Below are 20,250 nucleotides of genomic sequence, written 5' to 3' on the forward strand. Positions count from 1 at the left end.
ATCACCAAGATGGCCAATGAGACTGATTTGGTGAAGGATTCGCTGAAGCATGAGGATCGTTCGATGCCGCCAATTGATTCTGCACAAAGGAGAAGAGATTGCATGTGTGAGACAAGATAAATATATACCATACATGAATAAAACTTTCATACTCCACTAGGTTTGATTGTAAGCATGAACATACAAACTAAAACATTTATACTCACAGGAGTAGAATAGTGAGGAGGTGGAGGTGGAGCGAATAGCGAAGGTGGCGGAACTACACCCATAGCGGCACCAAGACTTTGCATGTACTGAAGAATCTCCGCCATCCTCTGCTGCTCGGCCTTCCACTTGGCCTCCACCCTCTCCATCTTCGCCTACATTTGCTCCCGTATCCTCCTCTCTTGTTCCAACTGGGCCTACAATATATTCACCCCAATGTTACAATAATGCAAAGGAAAGGTATGAAAAAACCAATGAACGATGAATAAACCAGGAATAACCTTGAGTGCCTCTACCCAGTGGTGTGAAGTGTCCTGCCGAGGTCGTATGGCCGGGCTTGTGCTCGTGCTGCTTGCTCGAATCTGGGAGAGACTGGAAGTAGCGACCGAGTCGATTGTGTCGTCACCAATCCAGTACCGCCCATGCTTCTTGCCTCCTCCCACCCTTATGATGACTTCTCCATCAAGGTCCTCGGTGCTCGGATCGTACTCTGGCCCATGGACCTCCCTTGCCATCGATGTGTACTCACTAAGGCGATTGTGGACGGTCACATTGTTGTATGCCTCGGGCCCATCCTCTAGGTTGTAGTCGACGTTGGACGTCGCCTTGCCCTTATGGAACATAGCAAATGCCTTGAAGATGGAGCAAGGCTGGCCACCATGTGACGCCGATTGTGAGAAAATAGCAAGATGATTAGAAATCATACAAAATTGAGCATTAGAATAAATAAATGAATTCACATACCCATGTTTCTACGTATCCGCAGAGGCTGTGGCTGCCTTGATGGTGTGCTACACCTAGCATCATCAAATGCCACTCCCAGCACAAGTTGTGCATCTCCTCCCACTCGCGTGAGCACCACTTGTCCACCATCTGTACCCAGCACCGGGGATGTGTGGTGCACCAATAAGGAATCATCTACAGGCCATCAAGTACATGACATATCAGAAGATGAAATTAAGCCTACTTAATCTCAAAAGGAATCATTATTAATGTTCTGTATTTACCTACAGGTACTGGTCTTGGGTCAGCGTCATGATTCTTGCGTCCCTTTTGGTGACCTTCGTTCCAAGGATGGTCCTGTGGTAAGTTACGACGGCCTAGATGCACGCCTCGTAATGCATGTCCACGACGAGTTTTTTATAGTATTTGGTAGCCACCGCATCCGCCCTGGCCTCATGTCTGTCCTGGCATCTAAAGAAATCCTGCATACAAACACGATGTATCCATTCATTATTTCAAGAATGTCCAATGAATGCGATGTATTGAGCAATGTAGTATGAGGAAGACTTACCCACAACTCTTGCTTCACCCGCTCTGTCTTATTGTTGAATACCCTGTGGGCCTGATCTATAGCATCGGGGGCGGGGGCGTAGGGGTCAAACGAGTAGGCCGACCCTGTCACTCTGGCGTACTCAACCAGGCTAGGGAAGTGCTCCTTGCATAGAAGAATGAGGATGCCATTAACTTAGCGTGTGTTAGCACCTCCACTCACCACAATCGTCCAATTCCTGGGTTATGTGATCTACGACCATGATACAGAAAGAGGGGTTATACCTAGGGTGGCGGTGGAGTCAGTCTAGTGGGGCCATGGTGGGTCGGTGCAGTGGCGAGGCGACGTGGTGTAGGTAGACCCACAGCGGCGAGGAAGGCGATCAGGGTCGCTGAGGTACTCCGACTCCGCTCCAACGGGCTCTTCTCTGCAAAAAAAGAAACATAAAACTATCAATACAAAATTTCGGCAACACCTCCCCTGCACGGTGAGGTTTCCAAAACCTATAAGAAAACCAACAGCATGATGACCGACATGCACATATATGAACGGCACGATGGCCGACATGCACAAGATTATATCCAACCACATATATATAACAATGTCACAACCACTCATACGACTCCTACGATTACCACCACAGCTACTCTACCACCACTAGTAGTAATACTACGACGACGACGATGTTAGGGCATACCTAGTGGGTGTCATAGGGCGGCGGTGGTGAAGTGGCCAGGGCACCGGTGGACAAGGCGATGGCTAGGGAAGCACCGGGGACATGGCAACGGCGGCCGGGGCACCTCCTCCTCCTCCTCCTTCCTCCTTCCTCCTTCCTCCTCCTCCTTCTCTTCCTCCTTCTTCCTCCTCTCCTCCTCCTCTCTTTCTCCTCCTCCTCCGGCGGCACGGGCGCGCGCGTGGGCAGCGGCGGCGGCGTTGGCGCGGTCAGCTGCCTATGTGCGTGTGTGCGGTGTGTGTGGGCCAGTGGGGTTAAATCCCCCATTTGCCGAGTGCCCCCGATCTGGCACTCGGCAAAGTATTTTTTTTTAATTTTTTTATTCTCTATCGAGTGCCACCTGGCCTGGCACTCGGCAAAAAGGGTTTTTTTTAAAAAATCTTTGCCGAGTGCCCCCGACCTGGCACTCGGCAAATCATTTTTTTTAATTTTTTTAAATTCTTTGTCGAGTGCCACCCGGCCTGGCACTCAGCAAAGAGGGATTTTTTTTAAAAAAAATTAAAATTCTTTGCTGAGTGCCAGCCGTCCTAGCACTCGACAAAGAGGCTCCTTTGCCAATCGCCAAACGTAGACACTCGGCAAACTATTTTTATTTTTTTTCTTCCTACCCCCAAACTTTTTCTGTAGTCCACATACAATACCTGGTACTCCATGTTCCAATGTGTCACATTTCTCGGACTTTTTCTATATTTCTTTAATTTATTTCATTTAATTGAATTTTCTTGGATAATTCAAATTATAACTGCTAGTCATTCGAATAATGAAAAAAATGAATGGGAAAATGATATTCATGTTATTTAGTATAATGTGAGGCCATATCTAGGAACAAACCACCAATTTCGAACATCTTGTTCACGAAAAATGACCACGAACTTGCGGTCGAGTTGTTTTTAAATTCTATAAAAAGCAAACAAAGACCGAAAATCTTGAAACTTGTCGAGATGTCATGATATCATATGTGGAGGCTGTGATAAAAAATTAAGGACGTTTCGTGCAAGTTTGTCACGTACGATACTTACCGCCTCGTTGGCCTCTTCACGAAATCATGAAACTTCTTCGGAGATTCTTCAGTTTGCAAGCATTGTACATGACAACTTGCGTGAAACCTTCTCAATTTTTTATCACAGCCTCCACATATGATATCATGACATCTTGACAAGTTTCATGATTTTTGAACTTCGTTTGCTTTTTATAGAATTTAAAAACAACTTGTTTCGTGAACAAGATGTTCAAAATTAGTGGTCTGTTCCTGGATACGGCCTCACATTATACTAAATAACATGAATATCATTTTTCCATTTATTTTTTCGTTATTCGAATAACTAGCAGTTATAATTTGAATTATCCAAGAAAATTCAATTAAATGAAATAAATTAAAGAAATATAGAAAAAGTCCGAGAAATGTGCCACATTGGAACATGGAGTACCAGGTATTGTATGAGGACTGCAGAAAAAGTTTGGAGGTCAAAAGTGAAAAAATATGGTTTGCCGAGTGTCAAAAAAATGACACTCAACAAATCACCGCTTTGCCGAGTGTTAGGAGAAGACACTCGGCAAAGGGTTAACGGTGGCTGCCGGCCGTTAACGGCGGTGACCCTTTGCCGAGTGTTCTGGATTGTCGAGTGCTCGACACTAGGTAAACCTGGTCTTTGCCGAGTGTTATTGTTTGCCGAGTGCTCGACACTCGGTAAACCACCTCTTTGCCGAGTGCCAGTTGTTTGCCGAGTGCTTTCTCTCTAGCACTCGACAAATAGCCTCTTTGCTGAGCGCCCAATAAAAGCACTCGGCAAAGTCTGGGACACTCGGCAAAGAAGCCGTCTCCGGTAGTGATCTGAACTCTCTTTGTTTGAGTTGCAGTGGTAAACTATATATATAACTCTATCCATCTAGTCCTAGTACTGTAACACCCTAGGTATTTGGCTTCCACATAATTGCATTTCATTTCATAAACATATGCATCATCCATGTCACCATGCCATTATCACTGAAACATACATATGCAACATTCGCATATTCTGTTTGTTTCGTACTTTATTGCTTATGAATGGTGGTAGTGCAACATGTGAATGCAACATGAATTTCTCATACCTTGAAACATGGCAACATGGTAGTAATGTGACAAGTATAAAATAACAACAAAGTCATGAAACATGTGAAACATTGAATTGCAACATTTGGGTGAATTGCTTGTTTTGTGCTTCATCACATGTGATCATTAGAAATTGGCATTTGCATTTGTGTAAAGTGGTTGATCATGGTCTAATACACCTTAACTACACTTAGGGAAATTGTTTGGACATTGTTCATGTAGATCAAAATGACAAAATTGCCCTTTGGGAGAGGTTTGACTTGAATTGACCCTTAGAGTGCCACAGTTTGACCGATTCAAAAGACCAACTTAGAGGCTTTGCATGGCTGTGCACTCTGTACCAAAGTTGTAGCTAATTTATCAAGGAACAAAAGTTGTTTTATGATCATCTCATGAAAATGGCTAGAACATGCTCAAAAATGACCCACAAGTCAGAATTCCATGCTAATTTCACACTTAGAAAATATTCTAAGTCATAACTACATTTTCAGTGGATCAAGCCAACTTTGGCTTGATGTAACTGCTGATCCATGGCGAATTAGATGATGGTCCTTGAAAAGAAGTTGTAGATGGATGGTAGGCCTACATTTTTCATGTACACAGTTTTTGCAAAGGAGCATTGGATTAGCCGTGTTGACACGTCGAATACTCGCTGTCAGTCATCATCCTCGAGCACTGAATCGCAATTTTAAGAAAACGTTCAGTGAACGTCATGGCTGACCGGCATAGGAGCTGCTCGTCACATGGCGCGCATGCTTGGCCGAAGCCTCCATGTCCGTGTTCGACCTCCAGAAGAAGGCCAGCGCCTGCCCGACGCACTCGCCAGCTCCCTTTGCTTCCCTCTCGCCTTCACCGTGCGCAGCGCCGAGCCTTAGCCGTCCGCCATTGCCGGCCGAACCTTCGCCCTCGCCTAGCTCACGCCCCTTCGCAAAAATGCGTTGCCCAGCTCGTCAGTAGCTTCGCAGTGATCTCCTCTACCTCCTCCACCCCACCGTCGTGCCAATTTGGCCTTGGTAAGGGCGAAATCGCCGTTTTCTGCCACCGCCGCCATGGATGACCTCGCCGGAGATGGCGCTCCACGTGGACAACCGCCACCGTGGCCTTCCCATTCTCTCTCTCTTGCGCTAGGTCCTGGGTGTGATGCCGATGCTCGTAGAGTCACCCACTAGAGCCGTAGCATCGTCACCTCGCTGGAGCATTGTCGGACCGCGCCGCCGTCCGCCATTCACGTTGTCGTCCTTGCTAGGGGTCAGTAGAGTTGAAATGAGGGCTTAGATAGGTGTGCCTTGGTGTGGGGAGCGCGCCTGAGCCATCGGGTTTGCCGGAGGGGTCACCGGCGATGAGCTTCGCCGCCGCCCTGTTCTCCTCCCCTGTCTGTCTCTCTGTCGAGCGGGACCCACGCGTCAATCGCCGTGGCAGAGGCGGGAGCCTGGCTAGGCCGCGCCAGCGCTTGCTTCGCGGGCCACTGTTCTTCGGGCCGGCCCACCAGCAGTGGAGTTGATTTTCTTATTTTTGTTTTGTTTTATTATTTTCACAGATTTGTGTACATTTTCAAAAATATGTATCTCCTAGTTGGTAGATCCAAATGATGTGGTTCCAATTTTATTGAGTTCATGATAATGTCTAGTTTCTATTAAAAATATAATCCATGTCATGTTCTGTTATGAAAATGGGAGTTTCTATTTATCTCTTTTAATCATGCAAGAAATATGGGTAATTATATCTTTTTCTAGGTAGCTCCAAATGGCATGAAATTTTTATGGTGTACTGCTCATATCATGAATAGCTTGTAGTTAAATTTTCATAAATTTTGGACATTGTATGTAGGAGATAGAAAATTATCTTTTTTGCATGGATGGATCTTGTGTGAATTTTCATAATTTTTCTATAGATCCAATAAAGGTAAAAATTGGTGAGTGCTGTTCTTATGCTAGAGTGATGCTAGGAAAAATGAGAAATCTATTGCTTGACACTTTTCACTAGGGTTTCCTAATTATGCTAAAAATAGACATGCCACCTGTTATTTTGGATACAGCAAGTTTTGCTTGCCCAATGGCTTTGAAATTTTTATGGTAGTCTATGTGAAGCATGAGATAGCTACTGTAATTTTTGTAGATGTTTCTGAATAGTTTTACTATATATTGCTTTAATCACCTAATTAACTAAATAAATTTGAAAAGGATATTAAATAATTTATTTAGAAGTTGGCACTATACTTTTTAATGTTTCTCTAGTATGCAAAACATGTTGGTAAACTTGGTTTGGTCCAATTATGCTTTTGCATCATCACTAAATATTTAATTTAGTAACCCTATCATTTTTGGATAGATTCTAGGTTTACTGGAATTCGATTTGGTTAACATAAGAATCATGCTTTGATGTTTATAAATGAATTGTAGAGAATTTCATAAGCTTTTCAGAATGTCATCTTGCAAGTCATTTGAATTTATAGAACTCTGGTTATGATTGAATTAAGGAACTACCCGTGTGCATATGAAACTTTAACTATTGATTTAAGTATGCCTTTACTATTTCCTGAGCTTGTGGTAATGTTCCTAGGTGTTAGGCCTTTAATTGAAGATGAGCATATTTATCTTAGGTTATGCAAGTTAGGTAAGTTGATCTTGTTCTTTAAGTTAAGTTAGATACATGCTTAAAGTGATTTGAATAGAGCTGTTCATACTCGGTAAACGAGTGTCCAGTGATGCTTTCGTAAACACTTACTATGATTTATTAATCATGAGCATCATGTTATTCCTTATGCATCCATAATATTTATCTTGTGCATCGGTATGTAATAGGTGTATCGGAGGGAGTAACACTGCTGGAATTCGAGGAACCGAGCGAGCCGCAGTAGCCGACACCGGAGGTTCAGGAGGTGCAGCCTTCAGGAGAGGTGCCAGACGAGGTCGCCGTTGAGTGCCTGGATCACCGTCCGTGCAACTTTGTGAAAGGCAAGCCCTGGAGCATATTAAGCCTCATAATTTCTGAAATGCAGTTACAGTATTATTGTTACATATATTGTTGCATTAAGTTTAGGTGTTGGATGCAAACACTTGCCGCATTGGTTATCCAATCCTTGTCCAGATATTGTTACCCTGAATCCTATGTAGCTCAGGCTCGTGTAGTGCTTAGCCCTGCTCAAACATAGTAGAAGTCAGGTGATTTCCTATCACCTGCGAGATATAGGAAGATACATATGGCACGGTTGGCTATATTTGCTATCGTGGAAAAGAACCAGTCTTAATTTGAAATGAAGACCGGACGGAGGCTTGCCGGTTTGCAGTGACTCCATCTATGTCGATTAAGGACTGAATCTTGGTGTCGATGCGGGACCCATAGGATACCCCGCAAAGGACAGAGAAGATCTAGTCTAACTAGGATTCTTCCCCTGTAATCTTAGTAGTATAACTATTAAGCAATCCTACTAGGATATCTCATTATAAACCGACTAGGACTCTGGCCTCCTGACTATATAAAGGAGGGCAGGGCTCCTAAGACGGAGACAGTAATTGTACGACACAACCCTTGACAATCAATCCAACGCAAAGGCTAAGGCCGACTGGACGTAAGGTTATTACTCGATCTACGATCGAGGGCCTGAACCAGGATAAATCGACTGTGTCTTGCGTTAACCATCGAGTTCGGCATACGCCGAAGCCCGAACATACTGCCCCGGGTACCCCCGTGGCAGGCTATCGGTGGTAAAACATCGACAGCTGGCGCGCCAGGTAGGGGATTTCGGCGACTTTGCATCCAAGAACTCGATGGACCTCAACGACATAATCTTCCCGACGGAATCAACTTTCATCTTCGGCTCATGGATCTGCGAGGCAGACAACAACGGCAAGCTTCAGGGCCATCTCCTCAAAGATCCAGATCATCATAAAGAATTTCATATTTCACCAAATACAACGGATCAGCTCACCAGAAGATTCGCACAGCTCACAGTATCCGATTCAAATCAGATTTCACGGCCACTCGCATCCGATTCGAATTCAAACATCAAGGCGAAGTTTTATCCGAGTGCTTTCAAGAATCCGAGTTCTTTTTTGGCAAGATTCCAGAGCACATCCCAAAACAACTCGGATCACCCTCAGAATTCTTCCAATAAGTCGAGTTCTTTTCCATTTGGACTCGACAACATGGCAAAATCCTATCAAGGACAGTTCGAAAGATCTTTCAATCCAAGATGCGGGATACCACTGACAGGAGCTCAGGAGGGCCTCGTGCTAACAATAACATCCCAAGACTGCATCATCCACTGGCCAGGTTCTGTTCCTGAGGACAGCAGTACCCAACTAGTCGGCACGACGACAACGGCAATTCTACCCTACCAAGAAGGAGACTCGATCTACGACACCGAGGCATCCACTAAAGTTATTAGCAACTCCGACAGCATGAAAGCTAACGCCAATAACAGAGCGACTCATGCGCGAGAAGTGCTCATGGTTCGACGACCGCGATCACCATTAAATCCCCCAGAAGCACCCGATGTCAGATCATCAGATGAATCAGAATCCAACATATCACCGTTTGCCCAAGGCTACGACGGAGAAACAGATAGTCAGAAACAAGCTAGAGAAAGAAAAAACAAGTTAAAGCAAGGGCGTCAACACCGTGCTAGGCAGCGCAGGGAAGCTTGGATCAGATATGAGTCAGAATTGGCTGAGTACGACAAAAGAAAATCGCAACGAGAAGTAGAGGGGAGACGCACGGCGAATACACCTTACGATAAGATTCGAGAAGCATTAGAAGAACTCGGAAAAACTTCACACCCCAGTGAGAAGTATGAACAGCTCCAGGACTTGCTCCGATCGACGACCCCGAAAACGCATGAAGAGAGAGCTCGATCAAGACTACCCGCAAGATCAACAACCCACAGGCAAGAAGATCAAAATCAAAGAAAATCCGCTTTCGAAAGACTCGGGCCGAGTGGAAGCCATGCCGAAGGAAGTAGGAAGGAACATAATCAGAGCCACCGATTTGAACAAACAAGGAAGACTAGGAGTAGGATACCTACCCAGACAATCTCGCAAGATTATTCCCGTCAGAACGACAGCTGGCCAGAAGAAGGTGCCGAATCCGAATTCAAAGAAACCAAGACACACGACAGATTCCCCTGTTTCGCGAACAGGCTTGCATTGATACGATTACCTCACAAATTCAAACCGTCTAACCACTCCAAGTATGATGGCAAAACTGAACCAAGGCAATGGCTCAGAATATATTCACAATCAATTGAACTAGCCGGAGGAGATGACGATATCAAAACCCTATTCTTTCCTATGGCACTGGAAGCCATGCCTCTCCAATGGTTCGACAAACTGAACCCAGGATCTATCAGAAATTGGGAGGATTTGCAAAGAGCTTTTTGTGAGAATTTTGCAGGAATCATTACACATCCAATCACCCATGCAGAATTAAAAGGACTCAAGCAAAAGGGAGGCGAGAGTCTCAGAAATTACTATCGACGATTCGGCGAACTACGAGCTCAAGTGCATGACATAACCGAACGAGAAGTAATTGAGGCTTTCTCTCACGGAATCATGGCTAGGTGGCAATTTCAAGACTTCTACAAAGAAAATCCGAGAAACAATGAAGAATTCAGACGAACAGTGGAAAAATGATTACCGCAGAAGAAAAAACACGAGAAAGGTTCCCGGACAGAAACAACCAGGACAACTCGGACAAGCAAAATCATCGAAATAGCAGACATCAAGAAAGAAAACGTAGACCAGACAATACTGTGGCAATGGCCGACAAATCAAAGAAGTTTACCAAACCCAGAAGATATGATGACATTGAAAACATACGTTGCCCATTGCACCCTAGCGGGAGGCACACCATCGGAAATTGCTATGCTTTCAAAGATCGATACACAAGAAAAGATAGAAAGGAAGACACCAAAGATGACAATCAGAAAAGAGAAGAAGACGACCACGAGGACAAAGGATTCCAAAAACCTAGGGGAACGATAGCAGTGATTTTCTCAGGGGCTCCGGATTGTAGAAGCAAACATCAAGAAAAACTAGCACTGCGGACCATTATGACAGCAGAACCGGCTACACCAAGATACCTCAATTGGTCACAGTATCCTATCCAATTCACTAGGGAAGACTAATGGACTAGCGTGGGAAACGCAGGCCATTATCCATTGGTTCTGGATCCGACTATAGCTGGCATGACCGTCACCAAGGTACTAATCGATGGAGGAGCTGGGCTTAACATCATCTTTTCAGAAACTCTAAGAAAAATGGGACTACAACTCGCCGGGATGATTACACCAACAAGCACACCTTTTTACGGAATAGTACCCGGCAAAGCAGCCATGCCACTCGGACAAATTACTTTACCTGTTACCTTTGGAACTCCTTCAAACTACCGAACAGAGTTTATCAAATTCGAAGTCGTCGACTTCGATTCATCATATCATGCAATCCTGGGACGTCCAGCACTGGCTAAATTCATGGCAATACCACATTATCCGTACTTACTGCTTAAGATGCCAGGACCCCACGGTATCCTTTCTCTTCGAAGCGATTTAAAACGCGCTTTTGACTGCGACGTTTAGGCGATCCAAATTGCAGCCAAAGCACAAGCTGACAATGGGAGAAAAGAAATAGCCACAATCGCGGCAGAAACAAGCCAAGAAGAATTAGAAATACCAGCTAAAAAACCCAGTATCATCGCACCACCAAAGGAAGCCGATGTCAAGCAAATCGACTTAGGCACGGGCGACACCTCCAAGACAGCAACTATCAGTGCTCACCTCTCGGAAAAATAGGAACTCGCGCTCACCAACTTTCTTCGGGACAACAAAGATATCTTCGCTTGGAAGCCAGCCGACATGCCAGGAGTCCCAAGAGAGTTGGCTGAGCACAGAATTGATGTTAACAAAAGCTCCAAACCTGTAAAACAACGGCTACGACGATTCTCACCCGACAAGAAGGCAGCAATTAAAAAGGAAATAACAAAACTGATGGCAGCCGGATTCATCAAGGAGATCCTACATCCAGACTAGCTAGCAAACCCGGTCCTTGTACAGAAGAAAAACACGGACGAGTGGCGCATGTGCGTCGATTACACAGATCTCAACAAACATTGCCCAAAAGATCCGTTCGGACTACCACGCATTGACCAGATAGTTGACTCGACAGCAGGATCTGCGTTATTATCTTTTCTCGATTGCTATTCAGGGTATCACCAGATCGCACTAAAAGAAGAAGACCAGAGCAAGACATCTTTCATCACCCCGTTTGGTGCCTACTGCTACAAGACCATGTCGTTTGGACTAAAAAACGCTGGCGCCACGTACCAAAGAGCTATCCAGACTTGCCTTGGGAATCAAATCGGTAAAAATGTGGAAGCATACGTGGACGACGTGGTGGTGAAAACAAAAGACCCAGACACCCTAATTGAAGATTTACAGCAAACGTTCGAAAATTTGAAGAAATGGAGATGGAAATTGAATCCAAATAAATGTGTATTTGGAGTTCCCTCAGGGCAACTACTCGGATTTTTGGTCAGTCAACGCGGGATTGAAGCCAGCACCAAGCAAATTCGAGCCATAACAGAAATGGGCCCACCTAGAAGTGTCAAAGATGTGCAGAAACTAACAGGATGCATGGCGGCCCTCAACCGTTTCATATCAAGACTCGGCGAAAAGGGGTTGCCTTTCTTTAAACTACTAAAGAAGACAGACAAGTTCGAGTGGACAATAGAAGCCGACGAAGCTTTCAAAAAACTTAAAGAATACCTCACTTCATCGCCTATCCTGACACCTCCAAAGAAAGATGAAGATATGATGCTATATATCGCGGCAACTCCCACAGTAATCAGCACAGCAATAGTCATAGAAAGAGAAGAACAAGGGCATGCGTATAAAGTACAACGTCCAGTATACTACATCAACGAAGTACTGTCAGAATCCAAAATCCGGTACCCACATGTACAAAAACTACTCTACGCTTTACTCATTACCTCTCGGAAGCTTCGCCATTATTTCGAAAGCCACAAGATTACTGTAGTGACAGATTTTCCACTTGGAGACATCCTACACAACAAAGACGCCACAGGGCGCATATCCAAGTGGGCAGTTGAAATTGGAGCTCTGGACATCAATTTCACCCCATGGAAAGCAATCAAATCTCAAGCCCTCGCCGATTTCGTGGCCGAATGGACAGAGATTCAACAGCCCTTATTAGATACAATCCTCGACCATTGGAAGATGTACTTTGATGGATCACTCAAACTAGGCGGGGCCAGAGCAGGCGTTCTCCTCATTTCTCCAGAAGGAAAACAACTCAAGTACGTCCTTCAGATATTATGGCAAGCTACAAATAACGAAGCAGAATATGAAGCCCTCATCCACGGGCTATGAGTCGCGATTACCCTCGGAATAAAAAGATTACTCGTATACGGCGACTCAGCAGTGGTCATCAACCAAGTCAACAAAGATTGGGACTGCACCAAAGAAAACATGGGTGCTTATTGTGCCAAAATACGGAAACTTGAAAAACACTTCCAAGGATTAGAAATTTTACACGTTCTACGCGATTCCAACATTGCAGCAGATGTCCTTGCCAAGCTCGGATCAGACAGAGCAAAGGTTCCACCCGGCGTATTCATAGAAGAGCTATCAGTTCCCTCTATCAAACAACCCGGTGAAACAACACATGAAATTCAGGCTAAAGGCGTTCAGATCTTGATAATCAACACTTCATGGACTCAAGTTTTCATCGACTATATCAAAGAAAACAAATTACCAGCAGATAAGGCAGAAGCCACCCAAGTCATTCGCAGAAGCAAAAACTACGTTCTAGTAGGAGATAAACTTTACAGAAGAGCAGCATCATCAGGAGTACTCCTAAAATGTGTTTCGTTTCAAGAAGGTAAAAAGATCCTTGACGAAATACACTCAGGTTGCTGTGGAAATCATGCCGCTTCAAGGACACTAGTTGGCAAAGCATTTCGCACCGGATTCTACTGGCCAACCGCTTTGAAAGACGCAGAAGAGCTTGTCAGAAAATGCAAAGGTTGCCAAATGTTTGCAAGACAAGCCCATGTACCAGCTCACAATCTTATCTGCATCCCACCCGCTTGGCCTTTTTCCTGCTGGGGGCTAGATCAAGTAGGACCCCTGAAAAAAGCAAAAGGCGGCTTCGAGTACATCTTTGTGGCAATCGACAAGTTTACCAAGTGGATTGAATACAAACCACTCGTGAAATACAGCGCGACAAAAGCAGTCGAGTTCATCCAAGACATTATGCACCGCTTCGGCATGCCAAATCGAATCATCACAGACCTAGGCTCACCCTTCACAGCTACAGAATTCAAAAGCTGGGCTCAAGACTGTGGTTTCAGTATAGACTATGCGTCCGTTGCACATCCAGAAGCCAACGGACAAGTAGAAAGAGCTAATGGACTCATACTAGCCGGATTAAAACCAAGGTTATACGAAGAACTAGTGGACTATGGGTCCAAATGGATTGAAGAACTACCGAAAGTAGTGTGGGGGCTGCGAACTCAAATAAGCAGAGCAACAGGCCACTCACCTTTCTTTCTAGTTTACGGGTCAGAGGCCGTACTACCCGCCGACTTGATCTGGACATCCCCGAAAATAGAACAATATAATGAAGGAGAAGCAGAACACACAAGAAGATTAGAACTCGACAGCTCAGAAGAAGTCAGAATAAACGCTACCCTCCAATCAGCTAGATACCTACAAGGTTTAAGACGGCACTACAACAAGAATACCCAATCTCGATCACTACAAGTTGGAGACTTAGTGCTAAGAAGGATACAAAAGACTGATGGACGACATAAGCTACTCAGTCCTTGGGAAGGCCCGTACATTGTCACAAAAGTCACTGGACCCGGCACATACAAGTTAATGACCGAAGATGGAAAAGAAGTCAGCAATACATGGCACATCAGCCAGCTAAGAAGATTCCATGCGTAAAAACAACTCAGGAAAAACAGACATGCAAGCCACAAGGGACCTACGTCCACAACCAACGAAAGACAATACTCTTCAAAAACATATGTATTAGTTTATACTCATGATCAATAAAGATGATATTCATCCACAGCATGCCTTGTCATGACTTCCAACGAGTTGTTTTCACGAAACAAAAAGCAAAATGGCTGAAAACATGCCTGAGCATTCCGGCCGAGAGCAAAATAGCTGAAAAGATGCTTGAGCCCGCCGATGAGGGTAGCTAAAAGCTAACACCCGAAACAAAAAGCAAAATGGCTGAAAACATGCCTGAGCATTCCGGCCGAGAGCAAAATAGCTGAAAAGATGCTTGAGCCCGCCGATGAGGGTAGCTAAAAGCTAACACCCGAAACAAAAAGCAAAATGGCTGAAAACATGCCTGAGCATTCCGGCCGAGAGCAAAATAGCTGAAAAGATGCTTGAGCCCGCCGATGAGGGTAGCTAAAAGCTAACACCCAAAACAAAAAGCAAAATGGCTGAAAACATGCCTGAGCATTCCGGCCGAGAGCAAAATAGCTGAAAAGATGCTTGAGCCCGCCGATGAGGGTAGCTAAAAGCTAACACCCGAAACAAAAAGCAAAATGGCTGAAAACATGCCTGAGCATTCCGGCCGAGAGCAAAATAGCTAAAAAGACGCTTGAGCCCGCCGATGAGGGTAGCTAAAAGCTAACACCCGAAACAAAAAGCAAAATGGCTGAAAACATGCCTGAGCATTTCGGCCGAGAGCAAAATAGCTGAAAAGACGCTTGAGCTCGCCGATGAGGGTAGCTAAAAAGCTAACACCCGAAACAAAAAGCAAATGAACCAAGTCGACCAAAATCTAACTTCAAAAGACCCTCCAGCACTTCGTTCCGAAAAGCAAGAGGCTCGGGGGCTACAACCAGATGGATGTACTTCTTCTTCAAAAGAGCACAAGCACCACTCAAGAAAGCACTCGGATGCCGAAGTTTATCAAAGCTGCATTCTATACCGAGTCGTTTTACATAGTGCGGGCGAAAGGTTGCTAACGTGAAGATCTACATCTAACAAAGTCATCACACGGACAAAGCACTCGACGAATCACAAAAGGAACGATAAAAGAAAAGTACCCGACAAATCAAGGGGCCCCGTAAGAATAACACATAGAGCCGTTTTGCGGAGCAGAGACGGGAACAGAACAAGGTACTCAACAAGTCAAATAACTTCAACCGCACCCAAGCAAAGAATACATCAACAAGAATAAAGAATCTTCATTTAAAAAGGAGTGTAATATTACAAGGGGATGCTCAAGCGAGTCAGGCATTGTCATCAGAGAGGGAAAGGTCAATATTTAGACCATCTACAATCCTACTGGCTAGATCTTCGACCTCAGGCTCCATCTTTTCAACGGCGTCAAGATATTCTTGGCTTTCAGACCTTAGGCTCCATCTTTTCAACGGCGTCAAGATATTCTTGGCTTTCAGCTTCTTCCGCTATCTTGGAGAGAGGCGCCTCCGGAGCAAGGACCCGAACCTGGGCCAGCACATTTTTGGTACATACTTGGGCGCACCTCTTCGCGAACTCTTGGAAACGAGTCGGAATCCGAGGAATGAACTGCGCCCAAGATTGCCCGTCATCCGCCGAAGTCCGGAGGACGTCGGCTACCGAACGAAAAGATTTCCACAAGGCATTCCAATTTTCGGTAGCCGTCGCCAGCTTCCCAGATAGGCCTTCAATGGTTTTTTGGGCCTGCACAAGATCTCTGTCAGCTCCACGCCTAATCAGCCTAGCAAGGGCGAGTTCTTCCTCAGCGTGAGTATTTACCTCCTCAGCTCTATTATGACTAGAACGGACAAGGGCCTTCATTTCATCAATACTCTCCGAGAGCTTCTGTTTCTCAACTCGGAGAGCTAGAACAGAACACCAAAGAACAAGTCAGCAGAAAAAGAAGTCAAAATACAAGAAGAAACAGATAGAACCCGCGGCACCTTTGTTTTCATTCTTCGCAGACTCCACCGCAGCATCTCTCTGTTTCTCCATCTCCACAACCCGGGCGCGAAGGGCGTTCTCCTCCTTTTGGTGCAACTGACGCTCCGTCTCCAACTCAGCCCGGAGAAGGCCAAGATCGGCTTTCAGAGCGTCCACCTCCGAAGACAACTTCCTCTCATTTTCAGATGAGAAAAAGAAGCCAGAATGATCACGAGAAAAAGACTGAGCAGAAAGAGGCAAAGAGAAACGGGGCATAAGGATAGAAGAAAAACAAGCATGCAAAAGAAAAGTGGCAGTAAAATTTACCTGGAGCTTTTCACCAAAAGAAGTCGCGAGGGTCGACAAGCTCCCCCAGGCTGCGGTCAGCTCCGATAACCGATGAGTGGCATCGAATTGTTGCACCACGTCATCGGACAGGGAAGGGCTGCCGGAGGCAAAAGAAGGGGAAAGAGAAGCCGGCTGGGGCGAAGCAGGAGCGACCAGAGCAACCTCTAGGGAAGCCGGAGCCAAATCCCCAGAAGAACTTGGCGCGACGGCCACAGTTACCTCTGGAGCGACCAAGCCCGCAACTCCGCCAGGTAGCTCTGAAGCCCCCGCCGCAACTTCATCAACAGAATGTTGTGAGTCTCGAGGCTCAGAACTCGTTGGCACGGCGGGAAGCAGAGAAGAAGTCGATGGAGAAATTAAAGAAGACGAAGCACTGAAAAAGTGATAAAAGGAAGCACCAATAAGAACTAGAGGAAGGAAGATAAAAGCCAAAAAGATGAAGCAAGAATCTACTCACCTGACTACTTTTTTCCTTGCGAAGCCAAGAGAAGGCCTCGCAGGGGGAACCACGACGGCGAAGATGTCCCCGTCACCCAGCGACGGGAGCGGGACAGCCGACAACGGAGCCACGGAAGAAGCCGGAGCTGGAGCCGTGGAAGAACTCCGCACCGGAGGAGCAGTACAGCTCGGGGCAGAAGAAACCAAAGAACTCGACCCCGGAGCTTCGGAAGAAGTCGGCGCAAGAGCATCGGAAGGACTCACACCCGACCTCCGATTACTTCAAAAAAGTTCAAGACTAAGATTAAAAACAAAGAGGAGAAATTCAATGCGACAAGAATATGAAAAACAACTCACCGCCGCGTGATAAGGGGAACTTCATCATCCTCTTCTTCCTCAGCCAGCGAAACCAGAGCACCCGCTGAAAAAGAGACGAAAAGTACTCGGTTCAAGAGAGAAACATGAAAATAAAAGAACAAAGAGTACTAAATGTGCTCACCTAAGAGCATGCTAGCAACAACTGGAGTACCTGAAGGAGTACTTGGTTTGCGAGGCTTCTTGGAGACAGGCAAGCCAGATGAAGACCCGTCCATTCGCCCCCTCTTCGGGACGCTGCGAGGGCCGCGAGGGACTAGACGAGGAACATACTCTTCATATACATCATCAGATCTGAAAGATACCCCAGGAAGGGCTGTAAAAGTTTGAGACTTACTAATTACAGAAGTACCGGCTAAATGATCCCCAGCCTCCGCCACAGCAGGGAGAACATCAAGGCGGATCGGATCAACAAAGTTCCGACCGAGCACCTACAAAGAAAAGACAAAACACCAAGACAAAGAAAAACTAAGCAAGAACGGACGCAGAAAGAGTACATAAAGAACTCAAATAAAAAGAAAAAGGAGGATAGACAACTCATAGCTGGGGGCGGGTTGTTGGCCGAGTACTCAGGGACGGCAGGAGGAATGACGCTCACTCCTTTCAGCATCTTCTGGAGACGCTCGAGTACCTCCTCACCGGTCAGCTCAAGAGCTGGGACCATGAGCGAAGAATCCTCGGCCCCAGAATACTCAAAGCCGAGATGTCCCCGCTCTTTCAAGGGCTGAACCCGACGGCGAAGAAAACTTGAGACAATACCAAAGCCGGTCAATCCTTGCTGTTTCAGCGTACTAATCCTATCAAGGAGAGGTTGGATCGCCTGAATCTCAGCAGGAGACTCAAGCTTTTTGTCCCACCGGTCGTTCGCCACAGGACCGGATCCGGAGTGGACAACAAGAGAAGGGATCAAATTGGCAGCGTAAAACCACTTGGCGCGCCAATCCTTGACAGAATCGACCAGGTCATAATCAAAAAACTTGATTTTAAGACCCTGGCGAAACTGAATCCCGCAACCGCCAAGGACACTGGTTTCCTCGCGGCGGGGTTGAGATTTCAGGCGAAAGAAAAAACGAAAAAGAGATAGAGAAGGAGGAATCCCAAGGAAGGCTTCACAAAGATGGACAAAAACAGAAAGATGGAGAACGGCATTGGGGGTTAGATGGTTCAAACTAACCCCGAAATACCCAAGAAACTGATGAAGGAAGACAGAAGCAGGGAGACAGAGACCAGCGCGGACAAAAGAGACAAAAAGGACAATCTCACCAGGACCTAGGGCCGGAACCCGATGCTCGCCCGGAACTCTCCATTCAGCGATGACTTTGTTCTGGATCAAGCCATCACTAACGAGCTCGCGCAGCTGGTCTTCGCTGGTTGTTGGAGCCGGCCAAACCTTCTGAGCTGCCCTCATGGCCACGAACTCCTGGTTTTCGATCAAAGAAAGCGACGACTCCTCGTCCACAAAAGTCGCCTGAGATTTGCTTGCGGTCTTCTTCTTTCCCATGAATTGGCGGAAGCAACAAAGGCGCTAAGGAGGATTAAGCTTGAACGATGGAGCTCGGGCGATAACGACAATGACGGCGGCGGTTTTCTGAGAACTAGGGTTTAAAGGAAAGAGCTGGGTGACAAGGGAAAGAAGATAAAAGGTCTTTAAATAGATTTCTCAGTGATACAAACGGCCCATAAGGCCCGTTAAAGCACATCGTGGGAAAACAACGGTCCATTTACCGATGCCGCTAAAACGACGGAGGGCACGAATCCACACAACGGTACGAACCAACGGGCAGATTTCAGACTTATCCGCGCAGCAACACAGTAGGGTTATCAGATGACCACAGGAACAACTCGTTGAACCAAGAAGAAAGAAAGGGCTACCTCACGAGTAACAAAAGAACCCGGTTATGTAAGAAAGAACTCGGTAGTCCCATGAATGACAGGGATCACAACAGAAGAGTCAAAGACAACTCAGAAGACAAGATTCGTTACATTACAAGCAACTTCAAAAATAGAAGATTACAAACCCTACAAGACCCAACGAACTCGGCACCACGAAAAGCAAAGTAGCAAAGAGGAACACGGACACGACTAGGCTCTGGAACGACTACGTGTCCCAAATTGCTACTCGGAAGGACAGACCGCCATCAGCTACACTATTTTCTTCAAAGGACGAACGTAGTGCATCCAAGGCGGAAATCGGCAGCACGGCAGGGCAACATGGAGCGGAGAAGGCCGGCGGGCATCTGTCTACCCAAGACCGATGTGATGCTGGATATGATGTTGATCTGCACCGGACGGTCTCAAGACAGGCGACGAGGATCAACCTGGAAATGCCGGATGAAGGAACGAAGCCCACATCACAAGACTTCCTCCAACTACCACCACGTACATCCTGGCACAATGCTGTCGCGGGATTAGCCTACCTCTAATCCCTATCACAAGACTTCCTCCAGCTACGACAAGACACACAGGAACTACAAAATACGCCCGGGGGCTGCTCTACTTCACAAACTACCATGTTCACAACCAAGAAGGTTTCAACAGAATGTCCAATGGATGAAAACAAGCACTCCGGGACGGTATTTATAGGCCAAAGGATCGGCGCACATGGACCAGGAGCACCAACAAAATAAGACCAACAAAGGACACAGTGAAAAGATAGGACTCGATAATGGATGACTCAGGCGAGAAGAAGCAGTACTCGAAGACGGGCATATTCGGAAGAATATACTAGCACAGTACAACCCGTGAACAAAAGGCATTTACGCTCAACCACCACAATACAACTACATCTGGCAACAGCAGACTATCAAAGAATACGCCAAGACCTCGCATCCGAGTTCTTCCTGAAACAAAAAGAACCCGGACAT

General features: G+C 46.0%; 1 pseudogene; it reads right to left on the reverse strand.

The window, feature by feature from the left end:
- Positions 1–245: 245 nt before the first annotated feature.
- On the reverse strand, positions 246–827 carry LOC136510061 (uncharacterized; annotated as a pseudogene).
- Positions 828–20,250: the final 19,423 nt, after the last annotated feature.

Source organism: Miscanthus floridulus, chromosome 1 (genome assembly GCF_019320115.1).
Source record: "Miscanthus floridulus cultivar M001 chromosome 1, ASM1932011v1, whole genome shotgun sequence".
Classification (NCBI taxonomy): Eukaryota; Viridiplantae; Streptophyta; class Magnoliopsida; order Poales; family Poaceae; genus Miscanthus; species Miscanthus floridulus.